We start from the raw sequence: 18,881 nt of genomic DNA on the forward strand, positions 1-18,881 counted from the left end.
TTCCTCCTTTCTCAAGAATGGCGGAACACATTCCATTTGCTGTTGCGTCTAATCTCATTCACAGGTTCCTTTTTCCACCCTTTCTTCTGTTAACACAATAATTATGAATTTTTTTTATTCTTGCATAATATGCTTAGCTTTCAGTTTGGATTTTTTTTCTCTCTATTTTCTTAGTTCGTTAGTTTGTTTTAGAATTTCACATCTTTTAGTTTTCTTCTTATATATTGAATAATATCTCTTTTAATGTTCTTCAATAATTTTTATAAAATAATTTTTTAAAAAGGGTCATTCACTACTCATGTGAATAAGAAATAATGTATAACTAACTCTTTCTTCAAGAATTTAGATGTCATTATTACAGCAACATCAATACAGTAATTATATTAGCAATCCGAAAGCATAGTGGAATGAGAGTTTGAGATATAGCAACAATCAATACATGTCCTCATTTACAGCTAGGTCTTCACAAGTCATTACTTTTTTAAAGCAAGCTTTGATATTCATAAAAAATGGTTAATTTCAACTCTTAAAATTGAAATAAATAATTAAATAATAGAATATAAAATATAATTAAAAATATATTATATTCTTAAATATATATATATATATATAATATAATAATGCTATACTTTTATAAAAAATATTATTTTTATGTGTATAAACTCAATTTTAAAAATTTATGTTAAGAAAACTGATATTCATGCTATCACATTATACGTTAGAAATTAAAGTGATTAAACATTAATAGACTCCATCAAATGCTTTATGATCTGTTCATAATTAAGTCAAGATAATTATGTCCTAACAAATGTTATCGTCTCGATGTGTATATATATATATATATACTTAGTACTGCTATATGCATTTGTGACCGGTATGATCAAGAACCCGAACCCTTAATTTTGTCCTTTTTACTGATTTTTATGTATAGGTTAAGTGTTTTTTTTTCAAGATGATTTAATAAAATTAAGATATTAATATAAATAAAAAAATTAAGAAACAAAATAATTCAAATTATGATAATTTGGCCTTAATAAAATTAGGGTTATTAAAGATCATGTCAATTAAGATGGATTATAGATATTGTATAATAATAATAATTTAGGAATTAAACATTATAATATAAAATAAGGTTTCTGTAAACCAAATAGTAATTAGGTTGTGTTGAGTAAAACGAGCTTAAAGTTATGAGCTTTTAGATTTTAGATTTTAGCTTTTAAATGTGAAGTTAACTGAAAATTGTGAGCTTGTAAATATAAGTTTATAGTTGTATAAGCAATTTATGAAATTAAATTGTTTAACTAGTTGTACAAATGACTTATTATGTTAAATGAATTAAAATGACATATAATGTTATATTAAAATTAGATATAATTTATTTTAACACATATTATTAATAAAATGATATTGATTCAAACCATAATTGAATTTATTTTTCAAATTATTAATTTTATTTTTTACTTTTTATCTTTTGCTATTCAAAGAGGCTATAAGTCCAAAAACAAAGAGCAACTAAGGAACAAAACTAGGAGACTTAATGTATACAACATCAAGAAATAAAAACAGAAATAAAGAAGGAGACCTATCAATCCACATACAAGATGATCCTCTTCAAGATCTATTTTAGTTGTCAATTTATCAGCACACCTGCTACCTTCTCTAAAAATATGGCCAAGTCTAATGAGTTGAACATATTTTAACATATTCCTAATCATATAAATCAAGGGGTACAGGGAACGAGAACAGTTTTAGATTTCTAGAATCAAAGATAAGGCTTCCTTGGAGTCGCACTTAATCCAAATTAGAAGGAGCCCTTTCCAGAGAACCAGCTTAACCCCCATGTAAATGGCCAGCTCTGCAGCCACAGGAGAACAGAAGTCCAGACTACCGTAGAAACTAGAAATGAACTAGCCTTGAGCATTCCTAATTAAACCACCAAAACTAGCAAATCTGGACTGATAAGAAACCGAGCCATCAACGTTTAACTTAAGCTGCCCAACAATCTGGACTTATATGGATATGGCCATCTACCAATCAGCTAAAGAATTGGAATTGCCCCTAAAAGTAGAACTAAAATAATCAGAATCACAAAACACCTTATGAATTAAAACATTGGAGTGAACATAGTAGTTTTAGAAAATATTACTATCCTTATAAAGATACCAAATATTAACACCAACAATAATGTTATAGTTAGGAAATCTATTGTGCCAAAGATTAGACAGGTTCCCTTTAGCCAATAAAAAAGACCTGCACTAAATTGTGCCCAACTATTAGAAAAGATGATATGATCCTATACTTATCTAGCATAGAACTAGTCACGCAAGACATGCATCAAAGCTTCAGAACCTTCCTCACACTTAGGGCTGATGGAGGAATTGGACATACCTCTCTTACACCTCTCATCATTGGTTAATAATTTCCCCTGAGAGAGTTTCCATAAGAATAACATTATCTGGCAAGGACCTTGCCAATTCCAGATAATCTTGAAAACATCTTTTGGCAAAGTAAGTTTCTAAAGAGGGGTAGAAACTAAGTCATAAGCAGACTTAATAGAAAAACTTTCATTATTAGTTAGCCCCCAATAAATTTAATCATGACCCCCAAGATTCTTGGGAGGGTTATTTTGATTAATTATATTACAAATATTAACAGGGAGGTTGTTAGTTAATTTGTCTCAGTTCCAATTACCCTAGTAAGCAAAGAGAGTCACAACAAGATCTTTCTCAGATTCAAGAATGGGAGAAACAAAATAATGCAACAATTTATTTAATTGAGGAATTCAACTATCAGTCCAAAACTTAATAAAAGGACCATCCCTCAAGACCCAAACAACCCAGACTAAGAGAAAAAATAAGCTACATAGAAGCAAGGCTTTTCCAAAGATGGGAGGATCTCTGATTCTTACCAACAAAAACACTTTTATCAAGATTGAACCTATATTTAGTTCTAATAACCTAAGCCCATAAATCCTTACAGGAGGTGAGCAACCTCCCCCACATCTTCATAATATAAGCCTTATTTAGCAGTTAAATATCCTTTAAACCCAAACTACCTTCAATCTTAGGCTTACAAATTTTCTTCCACCCAATTAAATGATAATTTCTACTCTCCAAGGTTGCCCCAAATAATTTTTTTGCAGAGATATTCATCTGATTACAAACGTTAATAGGAAAAATCATTGACTGTATAATGTAAGATGAAATGCTTATCAAACAAGACTGAGTAAGAGTAACCCTACCAACCATAGAAAAGGAGTTTATTTTTCAAAGAGATAATTTTTTCTTCATTTTATCAATAAGGAATGAAAAATCATGCCTAGAAGGTTTCTTATGGTAAAAAAAAAAAATACCTAAATAATTATCAAACTTAGCAGACTGGTTAATACCTAAATAGGTACTAATTGATTGAACTAAAATATGATTAATATTTTTGGAGAAGAAAACAGATGGTTTTTTGTAATTAATTTTGAGCCCTAAGGTAGTATTAAACTTGTTTTGAACATAATGATTTCAAAATTATTCATGACAACTTTGTGGACCAAAATGATGTCATCAACAAACCAAAAAAAAAAAAAAGAAGAATATTATAGGACCTTGAGAACTAAAAATAAAAGGGAGCCACTCCTCACTAATGACTTTATTTTGGATTAAATGATTTAGCCTTTCTAAATACAACACATAAATATAAGGGCAAAGGGAATCCTCCGGTGGATACTTCTAGAGGGTCTAAAGGTCCTAGTAGGTTCATTATTCCAATTCAGTAATAAAGAGAGGGAGGAAATACATTAGTAAATAAGATTAGTTAATCTAGAATTTAAACCTGCCCTTTTGATAGCGTCAAGAATAAAATTTCACCTAAAACAATTGTAAGTTTAATTTTTCCAAATCTAATTTTACAATCATAAATCCAGTTTTACCTTTCAAATTATGGAAAGAATGCAGAAGTTCTTGAAGAATTAAAGCATTCTCTATTCCTTGCCTACCAGATATAAAGTTAATTTTGTTAGCAAAAACTAAGTGGGAAAGAGTCTCTAAGTCTATTGGCAACCAACTTGGTAAAAATTTTATAGCAAACATTACAAAAGAAAATAGGTCTAAAATTCTTAATATTATCAAGGTTGATAGATTTGGGAATTAAAGTACTACATGTCTCATTGACTACAACAATATTAATAGAGTTCTTAAAAATACCAAGGACAAATTTATAGATAAAGGTAACTAAACAATTTCATTGATTCTTAAAATATAAGGTATGGAGTTCATTTGCACCAGGGACAGATTAACATCTAATGTGACTCTATCAGAATCCCTAAGATATAGGAAGGTATGGAAACTATCAAGGCCATAATCAGAGGGGGAAGGATCATGGTATAAGTTTTGAAAATAATTCAAAGAAATATTTTTTATTTTTATAGAGTGATATTCTTAATTAATATTTTTTATCTTTTAGGACTTCAATTAGGTTTTTGTGTCTACGAAAAATAACTTTATGAAAGAAACTAGTGTTCTTATCACCTAGAGTGGTCCACTTGGCTCTATAATGATAGAACCAGAAGGATTCCTCTTAATCCAGAATATGCTCACACTCCTTCCACGGAGAATGCATTAGATTGGAAAGATAAGGATTAGCATTGGCAATCTGTTTCCGAAATATACCCTCAATACGACTAAAGAGGCATTTTTTCTTTTAAAAATATTACCAAAAGTGTTTTTATTCCAATAAAAAATATCAGTACTAAATTTATTCACATTCTCAGTCAAAGTATTCACAGTTTTCCTTTTAAAAATATTACCAAAAGTGATTATAACAGTCTTTATCCTAATTCTAAGCCACAGACCAGAATGATCTTATTTAAGAATAAGGATATGAAAAAGATAACTATTAAAAAACATAAATCTCCAATTTTTATTAGCTACAATCCTATCCAATCTTTCCTTCATATTACCCCTTTACTTTACCCTTAAATCCCACAAGGCTATGTAGGGCACAGAGATCCAAACAATTAACAAAGTTCCCAATCTGGTTAGACTTAACAGGCCTCGCTCCTACTTCTTCAATTTCAAACAAAACATAATTAAAATCTCCTGCAAGACACTAAAGACTATTTATAGCATAACTGCACTCTTTGAGTTCTTTCCAATAGTTTAATCTAAGACCCTCTTGAGGATTGACATAAATAAAAGAAAGAATCCAATTATTATGCCCATGATTACTAATTTTAAGATGAATAAGATATCTAGATTTAGCCTAAACATAAACCTTAACTTGTGTTTCATACACACCAAATTTCATTAGAAAACCCAAGGGTATCCACTTTTTCAGTCTCATTTAAGTTTATTTATCCCAGGCTCAAACAAGACAATAAAATCTAAATTGTAAATACCAATTAAATCATTCACCAATCTATGAAAGTATCTAACTTTAACTTCCCTACAATTCCAAAACAAACAATTCATGAAAGAAGGGTATAGTCTAAAATTGCATCATTGGGATACTGGGTTCTAAAAGAACTACATTCCATAAATTAAGTATTATCAGTCATACAATTCTTTTCTAAATGTGACATAACTAATCATGAATAGAGTTTAATATCAGAGGCCTATCAGTAGGTTCGCTCTCTTTAAAATTTAAACCATTCCCATCCTATTCAGATTTGTTAATAAAAAAAGTCGTGTATAACAGTGCACTTTGTTCCATTATTCCTAAGGTATTGCTAACAAGTATTTATTGCTAGGAGTTTTCATGACTAGTTTCCGAAATTTGAATATCCATATCAGTTTAAATATCAATTACTAGATCAATATGGGAATTATTTACCCTATCCCTATTTATTCTCCCAAATTTGGGACCAGACAAATTCCATTTGAACTAGGCATTTTCCACAATCCCTCTTATGGATATCTTTTATGGTATAAAGATCAGAGGTCATTGCTTGGATTTTCTCTTCAGCAGAATTGCCCAAAATATTGTATCTAGAACCTGAGGTATACTTCTTACCTTTCCCAATAAGATTAGAGCAACCAATTAAATGGAACTGTCCCAATTTCTTTTTTATAAGTTTCTGGGCTAACATCAAAGGACTAAACTTCCCTTCATCATTGTCACGACCCCTTTTATTAGGAAGTGAGAACATTGTTTATACATTACATACTTATTTAAGATAAATAAATAATAGAAAATATAAGTATAAAATTCACTTCTCATTCAAAATAGAACAAATTTTCTTACAACAAATATCCAATAAAACAACATAATATTACATTTAGTTCATAATATTCAAAATACCCAAAATTATACTACGTAGTTTCCTCTACATGAGGTCTCAAAATATAAGGAAAAAGGACTTTAATGCAATATTACTCGACTCTAGCTTCTAACATTTCTTCACTGGCCCCTCAGCCTGTGAAGTAGATGCAACACCTGCTACATCTGCTCACGTACCACCGTACGATCATCGCAGTACACACGCACACAGCGACATAGAAAGAAATGCAAGGGTGAGCTTACAAAAATAAAATAAAATCATATATATATAGAGCAAAATATGTCTCACAGCAATAGCCCTATGCATTTCTAGCCTATCTAATGCATAGCATAAGAATGGTTTCCAACTGGTTCCACAGCCTAAGTAATTCAGAAGGAACCGAACCGGTCCGGGAGCGACCCATTTTGGTATCTGGATCCAGACAGCACAGCACAGCAGCTCAACATGAACTTACCGTTACACGTCTACCCACTTAAACATGTAACTCGACTCTATAATGATGTAAAACATATATTTCAGCATGATGCACACCGCTAAAATTATTGTAACAGCTCAGCTAAGGCAAGTTTATAATAGATCAGCCAAAAATCTCAGCATTTTAAATCAATTAACAACAATTACAACTTAGAAAATAGCTTTTATTCAAAAGATCTAACAAAATTCATATCAAAACTTCTTGTAATAATATATCAACCGTCCAAAACATAGATTATAGGCTAAAGTAAGCTTCCCTTATTTCAAAACGATGATTCACACTAGATCTACCAAATATTACTTGTTTTATAGCAAGATTCACCGAAGATTTGGCTTTAGAACAGAGTTTCTCCTAATAACACCATAAACTTCTATGAGAAAGAGAAGAAGAAGAGAAACGAACGGTAAATCTAGCTTCAAACTTAAAGAAACTTACTTCAAATCCCTTAGAATAGACGTAAAATTTTAAATCTGGCGAGAAATCTAAGTTTAGGAGGGTTTAATATGAGAGAAAATGGTGATATATGGCCTTGGAACCTTTGAGAACTTTGGATAGGGGTGAAGAAATAAAAATTTCGTGTGAAGCCTCCTTTTTATAGAAAATTTTTGAAATTTATTGTTCACCGTCAGAATTACTGTTCATCGCCAGAAACACTGTTCACCACCTTACTGTTCACGCCAGAAACACTGTTCAGGACACTATTCATGCCAGAAACACTTTGCACACGTACTGTACGCGCATTGTATGCGTATGTGATGTCAGCCATGACGTCAAGATGATGTCACTGATGACGTTAGCGGTCATTGTACATACGCGATTTTTACTATTTATACGCAGTTTGTACTGTTTATAGACAGTTTTACTGTTCATTCGGCATTGTTCATACGGTACTGTTCACTTTTTTTTTTTTAATAAATTTCAAACTCCATTTAATTATATTCCAATACCAAATAATCTTTCAAGTAACATTTAACAAGTATAAAATATTATAGATCACTCAATAATAAATCACAAGCCTGACAATTCTCCCCCGAAAATAAATTTTCGTCCTTGAAAATTTCATCGCTCAGAGAAAAGATGAGGATATAACTCTCTCATTCTTTTCTCTAACTCCCATGTGGCATCATCAGTTACTGGGTCCCAAACAACCTTTACTAACCGAATGGACTTGCCTCTGAGTTCCTTAACTTTAGTGTCCTCGATACGAGCAGCTAGGACCTCCACAGACAAATCATCTCGTAACTCCACAACATCAGGCTCAATTACATGAGATGAATTAGGAACATACTTTCTTAAAGAGAGCAATTCTAGAAGAAGGACATAAGGGTAGTCTCAACATTCATCCTGGTGTTACCAAGATGTATCAAGATTTAAAGCAGATGTTTTGGTGGCCAGGCTTGAAGCGAGAGATAGCTGAATTTGTTAAAGCTTGTTTGACTTGCCAGAAGGCAAAGGCGGAGCACCAGAGCCCTCCAGGAGAGTTGCGGATGATGAAAATTCCAGAGTGGAAGTGGGACCATGTGACTATGGACTTTGTGTCCCATCTACCTAGAACAGTTAAAAATCATGATGCCGTATGGGTCATAGTTGATAGGCTAACCAAGAGTGCGCATTTCTTGCCAATTAACATGACCTTTAGCTTGGAGAAATTAGCGAAATTATACATCAGAGAGATTGTCAGGTTACATGGAGTACCTTCTAGTATTATCTCTGATAGGGATCCTCGATTCACTTCCTAGTTTTGGCAGAGTTTCCAAGAAGCTATGGGCACACAGTTGAGGTTGAGTTCTGCATATCATCCGCAGACAGATGGTCAATCTGAGCATACTATTTAGACCTTAGAGGACTTATTGCGGACTTGTATTGTAGCGTAGAAGAGTAATTAGGAGGATATGCTTCTTTTGGTAGAATTCACTTATAATAATAGCTACCATTCGAGTATAGATATGGCACCATTTGAGGCTCTGTATGGTAGAAGGTGTAGAACCCCTATCTGTTGGTTCCAAGATGGAGTACATTTGATGGTTGGGCCTGAAATATTTTGAAGAAACTAAGGAGAAAGTTGAACTTATTAGAGAAAAGCTAAGAGCCACCCAGAGTCGACAGAAATCTTATGCTAACCGACGCAAAAGATCTCTAGAATTTGAAGTTAGTGATCACGTATTATTGAGAGTATCACACACTATAGGTGTGGGGCGAGCCTTAAGAGCCAAGAAGTTAACACTTAAGTTCATAGGACCGTATCAGATATTACATCGTAGAGGACCAGTAGCCTATGATTTAGCGTTACCACCTCAATTGTCAGGACTACATAATGTTTTCCATGTGTCGCAGCTAAGAAAGTATGTTTCTGATTCGTCTCATGTAATTGAGCCTGATGTTGTGGAATTACGAGATGATTTGTCTGTGGAGGTCCTAGCTGCTTGTATCGAGGATACTAGAGTTAAGGAACTTAGAGGCAAGTCTATTCAATTAGTAAAGGTTGTTTAGGACCTGGTAACTGGTGATGCCACATGGGAGTTAGAGGAAAGAATGAGAGAGTTGTACCCTCATCTTTTCTCTGAGTGATGAAATTTTTGAGGACAAAAATTTATTTTCGGGGGGAGAATTGTCAGGCTTGTGATATATTATTCAGTAATCTATAATATTTTATACTTATTAAACGTTAATTGAAGGATTATTTGGTATTGAAATATAATTAGATGAAGTTTGAAATTTATTTTAAAAAAAAAAAAGTGAACAGTATCGTATGAACAGTGCCGAATAAATAGTAAAACCGCCTATGAACAGTACAAACCGTGTATGAACAGTAAAAACTATGTATATACAGTGACCGCTGACGTCATCAGTGACATCATCCTGACGTCATGGCTAACGTCAGATATGCGTATAGTACGCGTACAGTACGTGTGCAAAGTGTTTCCAGCATGAATAGTATCCTGAACAGTATTTTCCGGCATGAATAGTAAGGCGGTGAATAGTAATTCTGGCGGTGAATAGTAAATTTTGAAAATTTTCTATAAAAAGAGGGCTCCACACGAAATTTTTATTTCTTCACTCCTATCCAAGGTTCTCAAAGGTTCCAAGGCCATATACCACCATTTTCTCTCATATAAACCCTCCTAAACTTAGATTTCTAGGCAGATCTGAGATTCTACGTCTATTCTGAGAGATTTGAAGTAAGTTTCTTTAAGTTTGAAGCTAGATTTACCGTTCGTTTCTCTTCTTCTCTTTCTCATAAAAGTTCATGGTGTTCTTAGGAGAAACTCCGTTCTAAAGCCAAATCTTCGGTGAATCTTGCTATAAAACAAGTAATATTCAGTAGATCTAGTGTGAATCATCGTTCTGAGGTAAGGGGAGCTTACTTTAGCCTATAATCTACGTTTTGGATGGTTGATAGATTATTACAAGAAGTTTTGATATGAATTTTGTTAGATCTTTTGAACAAAAGCTATTTTCTAACCTGTAACTGCTGTTAATTGATTTAAAATGCTGAGATTTTTGGCTGATCTATTATAAACTTACCTTAGCTGAGCTGTTACAATAATTTTACGGTGTGCATCATGCTGAAATATATATTTTTGCATCATTATAGAGCCGAGTTACATGTTTAGGTGGGTAGACGTGCAACGATAAGTTCATGCTGAGCTGCTGTGTTGTCTGGATCCAGATACCGGAATAGGTCGCTCCTGGACCGGCTCGGTTCCTTCTGGATTACTTAGGCTGTGAAACTAGTTGGAAACCGTTTTTATGTTATGCATTAGATGGGCTGGTAATGCATGAGGTTGCTGCTGTGAGTAATGTTTTGTTATATATATATATATATATATATATATATATATGTGTGTGTGTGTGTGTGTGTGTGTGTGTGTGTGTATGATTTTAGTTTATTTTTGTAAGCTCACCCTTACATTTCTTTCTATGTCGTTGTATTTGTGTGTAATGCGATTATCGTATGGTGGTACGTGAACAGATGTAGGAAGTGTTGCATCTACTTCACAGGCTGAGGGGCCAGTGAAGAAATGTTAGAAGCTGGAGTTGAGTAATATTGCATCAAAGTCCGTTTTTCTTATATTTTGTGATCTTATGTAGAGGGAGCTACGTAGTATAATTTTGGATATTTTGAATATTATGAACTAAATGTAATATTATGTTATTTTATTAGATATTTGTTGTAAGAAAATTTGTTTATTTTGAATGAGAAGTGAATTTTATACTTATATTCTCTATTATTTATTTATCTTAAATAAGTATGTAATGTATAAACAATGTTCTCACTTCCTAATAAAAGGGGTCGTGAATCATATATCATAATTTCTATTCATCAAGTTGTGAGGGAACGAGCTTGATCACCTCGGTTCTTAGACACGACTGATGTGGGGAACTTGGTATATGATACTTGGGTGAGCTATAGGTGAGTCGTACTGCGTTAATAAAAGGCTGTTAAGCTAAGCTGTAAATGATTGCTGAGATAAGTGTGTTTGCTATGTTGTGTGAATGCTGATATGATGTTATGCTCAGTCCTAAATTGATTAAATTATTATAATATACTAAATATGAATATATCACTATAAGCTGAATCTGTGAATATAGCTATGTGGTGGTATTGCTGAATGTGTTAAACGTTAGTAATCTAAGCTAGTCTATATATTAGGATGGCTAGACCAAGAAGATCTGTTGCAAACCCTCCTCCTGCTGACATGAACCAAATGGCTCATGCCGTGGAGGCCATGGCAGCTACTGTGAGGCAGAGTCTCGATATGGTTCAGCAGCAGCAAGCTGCAAACCAAGCCGCTGTTGCAGCACAGGCAGCAGCAACTACTGCCTCAACTGCACCTCCTCCTGAATATCAAGGGTTGTCAGAGTTCAGAAAGAATTATCCTCCTTAATTCACGGGGGTGGATGGACCAGATGCTGCTGAACTCTGGATCAGAAAGATTGAGAAGATCTTCCTAACCATAGGTTGCGCCAAGGAGAGGAAATTGTTATATGCTACGTATATGCTGACAAGGGACGCAGAGATGTGGTGGCACGGAGCTCATGCTATGCTGGAGGTCCGAGGTGAAGTCATCACTTGGGCTATATTTAGAAGTAGTTTTCTGGGAAAGTTTTTCCCTTCTCATGTTCGTGCTACCAAAGAGTGGGAGTTTCTAAACTTGGTGCAGGGAAACTCATTAGTCTATGAGTATGCAATACAGTTTGAACGGCTCTACAAATTTTATTCTCACCCGACCTTGGAGGAGTGGAGATGTCAGAGGTTTTCAGACGGGCTGAGAACTGACATAAAGGGGATTTTGATCCCACTTAGGATCACAGAATTTACTGACTTGGTGGATCAAGCCACCATTATAGAGAGTCTTAATGCAAAGGATGTTGGTAGGGTTGGGAAGGCTCCATCTAGTAGAGCCGCTAGCAGTTATGGTAATGGAGGTAAGGGTACTAAGAAGGGCCCTTACAGTCAGTCGCTACGCCAACAACAGTCTCGACCATCTCAGTCGAGGGGATCGGTAGCATCAGCCCCAGTGCCAGTAGGGACTGCTACTTCTGCATTTCAACCTAGGGGAGCAACTTCTTCTGCTCCTAGAGCCTCAGCGCTGCAGATTGTCAGATGTTTCAGGTGTGGTGGGCCACACTACCTGAGCCAGTGCCCACACACTGATGTCAGAGTTTGCTTCTCGTGCCAGCAACCAAGGCACCTTGCTAGGGACTGTATTACGCCTAGTGGGGCAGTTTTGTCTTCTGCTAGCGCCTTGCTCGCTGTTAGGCCTAAAGTGACTAGGGCTCCAACGACAACCAGATCAAGAGCAGAGGGACGTATATTCACTACTTCTGCATCAGAGGCAGCCCAGGCGACGGATCTTGTTCAGGGGACAGCAGTAGTGGCAGATACTTCTCTTTTTGTATTGTTTGATTCTAAAGCCATGCACTCTTTTATTGCGGACATTTGTGTGAGAAACTTAGGATTACTGGTGAGCGATCTAGGATGTGACTTGGTAGTATCGACACCTACTTTAAGTTCGATTAAAACTTCGACGGTTTGTGTTACCCTATAGTAATTGAGGGATGAAAGTACAAAGTAAATCTTATTTGTATCCCGATGTCAGGGTTAGATATAATCCTGGGTATGGATTGGCTAACTGCCAATCGTGTGCTAATTGATTGTGGCCGGAGGTGTTTAATCTTTCCTGAGCAGCAAGGTTGTGTAGAATTGATTTCTACTTGCCAAGTAGAAACATCCTTAGGTGAGGGAGTATCTTGTTTTGTTTTGTTGGGAGTTATGAATGTAGAAGTGGAGCAAAGCCTTCAGTCAATACCAGTAGTACGGAAATTTCCTGAGATTTTTCCAGAGGATATTCCTGGAATACCTCCACATAGAGAGGTGAAATTTTCTATAGATTTGATTCCTGGAGCTGAGCCAGTGTCCGTAACACCTTAAAGAATGGCGCTGAAAGAGTTAATGGAGCTTAAGGAGCAAATTGAGAATGCGTAAACAGATGATTAGGCCGAGTGTATCGCCTTGGGGAGCATCAGTTCTCTTGGTGAAAAGAAGGACGGAAGCTCTAGATTATGTGTTGATTATCGCAAGTTGAATAAGTTGACAATTAAGAATAAGTACTCGTTGCCGCGGATCGATGATTTGATGGACCAACTGAGAGTTGCTAAGGTATTCTCTAAGATTGATTTGAAGTCTGGGTACCATCAGATTCGAGTGAAGGATGAAGATATTCCTAAGACTGTTTTTCGCACTAGATATGGCCACTATGAGTATATAGTGATGCCCTTTGGAGTCACAAATGCTTCAGCTGTGTTTATGGACTACATGAATCAGATTTTTAGACCTTTCCTGGATCGATTTGTGGTAGTCTTTATTGATGATATTTTGATTTATTCTTGTTCGTCAGGGGAACATGCACAGCATTTGACGACTGTACTTAGTATTTTAAGGGAGAAACAGTTATATGCTAAATTATCTAAGTGTGAGTTTTGGCTAAAGGAAATGAAGTTCCTTGGTCATGTTATTTTAGCTAAGGGAATTGCAGTTGATCCTTCTAAAGTTGAAGCGGTGTTGCAGTGGAAAAGGCCAAAGACAACCACAGAGATTCGTAGTTTTGTGAGCCTAACAGGTTACTGCCGGAGATTTATAGAGGGATTTGCGAAGATAGCTGCACCATTAACACGGTTAACTCGCCGTGATCAACCCTTTGTATGGACTGAGGAATGTGAGCAAAGCTTTAATGAGTTGAAACAGAGACTAACTTTCTCGCTGGTGTTGATTCTCCCTGATACTAGTCGACCGTTTGAGGTGTATTGTGATGCTTCCCATCAGGGATTGTGATGTGTGTTGATGCAAGATAAGAGAGTGGTAGCTTATGCATCTCGCCAATTGCGAACTCATGAGCGAAATTACCCGATCCATGACCTTGAGTTAGCTGCTGTAGTTTTTGCTCTCAACGTGTGGCGGCACTATCTTTATGGAGCTCAGTTTGATGTGTATAGTGATCACAAAAGTTTGAAGTATTTATTTGATCAGCGAGAGTTGAATATGAGGCAGAGACGTTGGGTGGAATTCCTTAAGGATTATGATTTTCAGCTCCAATATCATCCAGGAAAAGCTAACGTGGTGGCCGATGCATTAAGTAGGAATGTGGTTCACGCATTCTCCTTAAGAGTTAGTGAAACCCTTTTGGTAGAACAATTTCGAGACCTGAATATACATGTGGACTTATCACTTGAAAAGATTAGTTGCAGCCGAATTGTGGTGACTAATAATTTCTTACAGAAAATTAAAGACAAACAACTGTGGGATCCGATGTTATGTCGAATTGTATTTCTCTTAGGGACAGATAAGACAAAGGGTTTTAGTAAAGGTGCTGATGGTATTCTCAGATGCCAAGGTCGAGTTTTTGTCCCTAAAGATACTGAATTAAAGAGAGTAATTCTAGAAGAAGGACATAAGAGTAGTCTCAATATTCATCCTGGTGTTACTAAGATGTATCAAGATTTAAAGCAGATGTTTTGGTGGTCAGGCATGAAGCGAGAGATAGCTGAATTTGTTAAAGCCTGTTTGACTTGCCAGAAGGCAAAAGCGGAGCACCAGAGCCCTTCAGGAGAGTTACAGACGATGGAAATTCCAGAGTGGAAGTGAGACCATGTGACTATGGACTTTGTATCCCATCTACCTAGAATAGTTAAAAATCATGATGTCGTGTGGGTCATAGTTGATAGGCTTTGTCAGGCTTGTGATTTATTATTGAGTAATCTATAATATTTTATACTTGTTAAATGTTAATTGAAGGATTATTTGGTATTGGAATATAATTAGATGGAGTTTGAAATTTATTAAAAAAAAAAAGTGAACAGTACCATATGAACAGTGCCAAAAGAACAGTAAAGCTGTCTATGAACAGTACAAACCGTGTATGACCAGTAAAAATTGCGTATGTACAGTGACCGCTGACGTCATCAGTGACATCACCCTGACGTCACATACGCGTACAGTACGTGTGCACAGTATTTTTGGCGTGAACAGTGTTTCCGGCAATGAACAGTAAATTTCAAAAAATTTCTATAAAAAGGGGGCTCCACACAAAATTTTCATTTCTTCACTCCTATCCAAGGTTCTCAAAGGTTCCAAGGCCATATACCACCATTTTCTCTCATATTAAACCCTCCTAAACTTAGATTTCTAGCTAGATCTGGGATTTGAAGTAAGTTTCTTTAAGTTTGAAACTAGATTTACCGTTCGTTTCTCTTCTTCTTCTCTTTCTCATAAAAGTTCATGGTGTTCTTAGGAGAAACTCCGTTCTAAAGCCAAATCTTCGGTGAATCTTGCTATAAAACAAGTAATATTCAGTAGATCTAGTGTGAATCATCGTTCTGAGGTAAGGGGAGCTTACTTTAGCCTATAATCTATGTTTTGGATGGTTGATATATTATTACAAGAAGTTTTGATATGAATTTTGTTAGATCTTTTGAATAAAAGCTATTTTCTAACCTGTAACTGCTATTAATTGATTTAAAATGCTGAGATTTTTGGCTGATCTATTATAAACTTGCCTTAGCTGAGCTGTTACAATAATTTTAGCGGTGTGCATCATGCTGAAATATATGTTTTGCATCATTATAGAGCCGAGTTACATGTTTAGGTGGGTAGACGTGCAACGGTAAGTTCATGATGAGCTGCTGTGTTGTCTGGATCCAGATACCGGAATGGTCGCTCCCGGACCGGCTCGGTTCCTTCTGGATTATTTAGGCTGTGAAACCAGTTGGAAATCATTTTCATGCTATGCATTAGATGGACTGGTAATGCATGGGGCTGTTGCTGTGAGTAATGTTTTGTTATATATATATATATATATATATGTATGTATGTATGATTTTAGTTTATTTTTGTAAGCTCACCCTTGCATTTCTTTCTATGTCGTTGTGTGCGTGTGTACTGCGATGATCGTACGGTGGTACGTGAGCAGATGTAGCAAGTGTTGCATCTACTTCACAGGCTGAGGGGTCAGTGGAAAAATGTTAGAAGCTGTAGTTGAATAATATTGGGTCAAAGTACTTTTTCTTTATATTTTGAGACTTCATGTAGAGGGAGCTATGTAGTATAATTTTAGGTATTTTGAATATTATGAACTAAATGTAATATTATGTTATTTTATTAGATATTTGTTGTAAGAAAACTTTGTTTTAATTTGAATGAGAAGTGAATTTTATACTTATATTATCTATTATTTATTTATCTTAAATAAGTATGTAATGTAGAAACAATGTTCTTAGTTCCTTATAAAAGAAGTCGTGACAATCATCTACTATATGACCTTTTCTATTCAACTTGATCCCTACCCTTACTTTGGCTAATATGGGTGACATACTCATCACCTTTCTCCACACTGGAGCCCTTAAGGCTAGAGGTAGTTTGAGCATTATCTAGGCTAGGTTAAATGTTCTCTGTACATAGTTCTTGTTTATGGCCATACCTCCTATAGGCAAAATAAATCAAATGCAAACTCTCATATTCTACCTTAAGTTCCTGCGCAGGACTTTAAATGAGGAGATAAATTTCCATCTTAAGTCTAATTCAACACATATTTTAGCAAACCTAAGGTAGATATTCACCTGCCACAAATTTTTTCATTGTATAACTCTATGGGTAGATCAAGAATCCTTACCCAAGCAGCTATTTTCCTAAGATTGTGATCCTTCGGTCTAAATAAAAGCCTCCACACAAGCAAGTAATGATCTAAAATAAGTCTGGGTCCCTCAAATAAAGTATGTTTATAATCTTCCATTAAAAAGATTATTGTTTCAGTCCAGAATCTTAAGGGAACCATTTTCCCCCAAATATTTCTTAGTTTAAGATTCAGGTAGTTAAAGCTTATAGATTTCTCTAGTAATTTAACAATTAAACTAAATTTTCAAGGTAAGCACCATGATTCATAATCTTCTAAGGGGATTTTAAGTTTAGGATAGAGATTTCGTTCATTAATAGGGCATATTTCAGATTCTTCATTTTTTAGGAAAGATGTTAAAATCTTCCATATCTGACATAATGATTTCATCATTATGTAAAACTAGATCTAACTCCTTGGACTCCAAAACTATATCTTTATATGATATTACAGTATTAGGATTAGGGTTAGAGTACACTTGAATTTCTTAAAAGTCTTAAGAAGCACTTTCCTTTGCAAGCCCTTTTTGGTCCATCATATTTGAACCAAAGTCTAACTTGACCTTTTTCTTGCTTCGACTCAACATATCTAATTCCTCGGTTGACCACTTTTCTATTTCATATCTCTCCATTCTCTCGAGATCCATTTGAGCGAAAGGCGTTTCCAAGGTATAAGGCATACCAGATCTCACCACGAAGAGCGACCTAAAACCCTAGGGTAAAGAAATCCTACCAGAGCACTGCTCTCTTCTCTTTTGTTTTGAAGAAAACAAATCTTAGAGAAAACCCTTGTAGCTTGTAAAGTTTATGTTGCTAAAAATTATTAATTTTAATATGTTATATCAATAAATATTACATATTTGATTTAAATAATTTATTTTATAATTTATTTCTTAATTTTAAAAATATTATTTATCTACTTAATTTATTATTATCTAACAAAATATACTGTTAATCATTAATAAAAAAATTATCATATCATGAAATATCTACATACAGCATAAAATACTAGTGTTATAAAAGATAAAAGCAAATATTTTTCTTGTTTACATCACTAAAAAGTTTAATATTAAATAATTTATCTATTTGACTCTCATAATAAGCTAACAATATTACCATGAACTTCATTTCAAAATTTATTCCTCTTGAAAATTCAATATTAGCAAGAAGATGTTCAAGTTCCCCTTGGAGAATTTAGCAAGGATGTTGCTTTAATATGGTAAATAATGGATCATTAGCAAGAAGATATTCACGTTGACCTTGGACAATATAGAGGGGATGTTGCTTCAATACGGTAAATAATGGATCATTAGTTGTTAGTACGAATATAATAATAATTTTAATTTAGGTCTTAACACTATTGCGTGACATTCGACTAAGAATTTTCTATCTTTTCTTCAATACTCCAAATGATCGTTCAATACAACTACGAAGAGATAAAAATGTGCACGATTAAGAGTTTGTTTACCATCATTTGATGCCTCGCTTTGAAATTGTGACAAATGATACCTTACTTTTAGATATGGTACTAAATATCCTTGTTTATGTGAGATATTCTTTATCTACCCAATAATATCGACCTATATTCAAGTTTAATAATAAAAATAAAAATGAGATTCAACTCAAAAAGCACCATGACCATATTATTAAACAAATAACTTAAATAAAGAAAACCTTGTGGATGATAAGGAAAGTTGATATTTGGTGAATTAATTGCATGAAGAAAAACGCGGTATCATGTGCTGATCCTTTCCATCCAATAAACAAAGTAAAACACATCTTAAAGTCACACATAGCCATGACATTGAAAGTAAGAATGTCTTTTCTTCCTTTGTAACATATTTGATTGGTCTCAGGAATGCATGCTACCACATATGTGCCATCAATGCATCCAATACAATTAACAATAAATATAATAGTATTTACCTTAAAACAAGGCATGTATCTTGCTTCATTAGTAATTTGAGGTG

The sequence above is a fragment of the Abrus precatorius genome, unplaced genomic scaffold (genome assembly GCF_003935025.1).
Source record: "Abrus precatorius isolate BTA unplaced genomic scaffold, Abrus_2018 Scaffold9, whole genome shotgun sequence".
NCBI lineage: Eukaryota > Viridiplantae > Streptophyta > Magnoliopsida > Fabales > Fabaceae > Abrus > Abrus precatorius.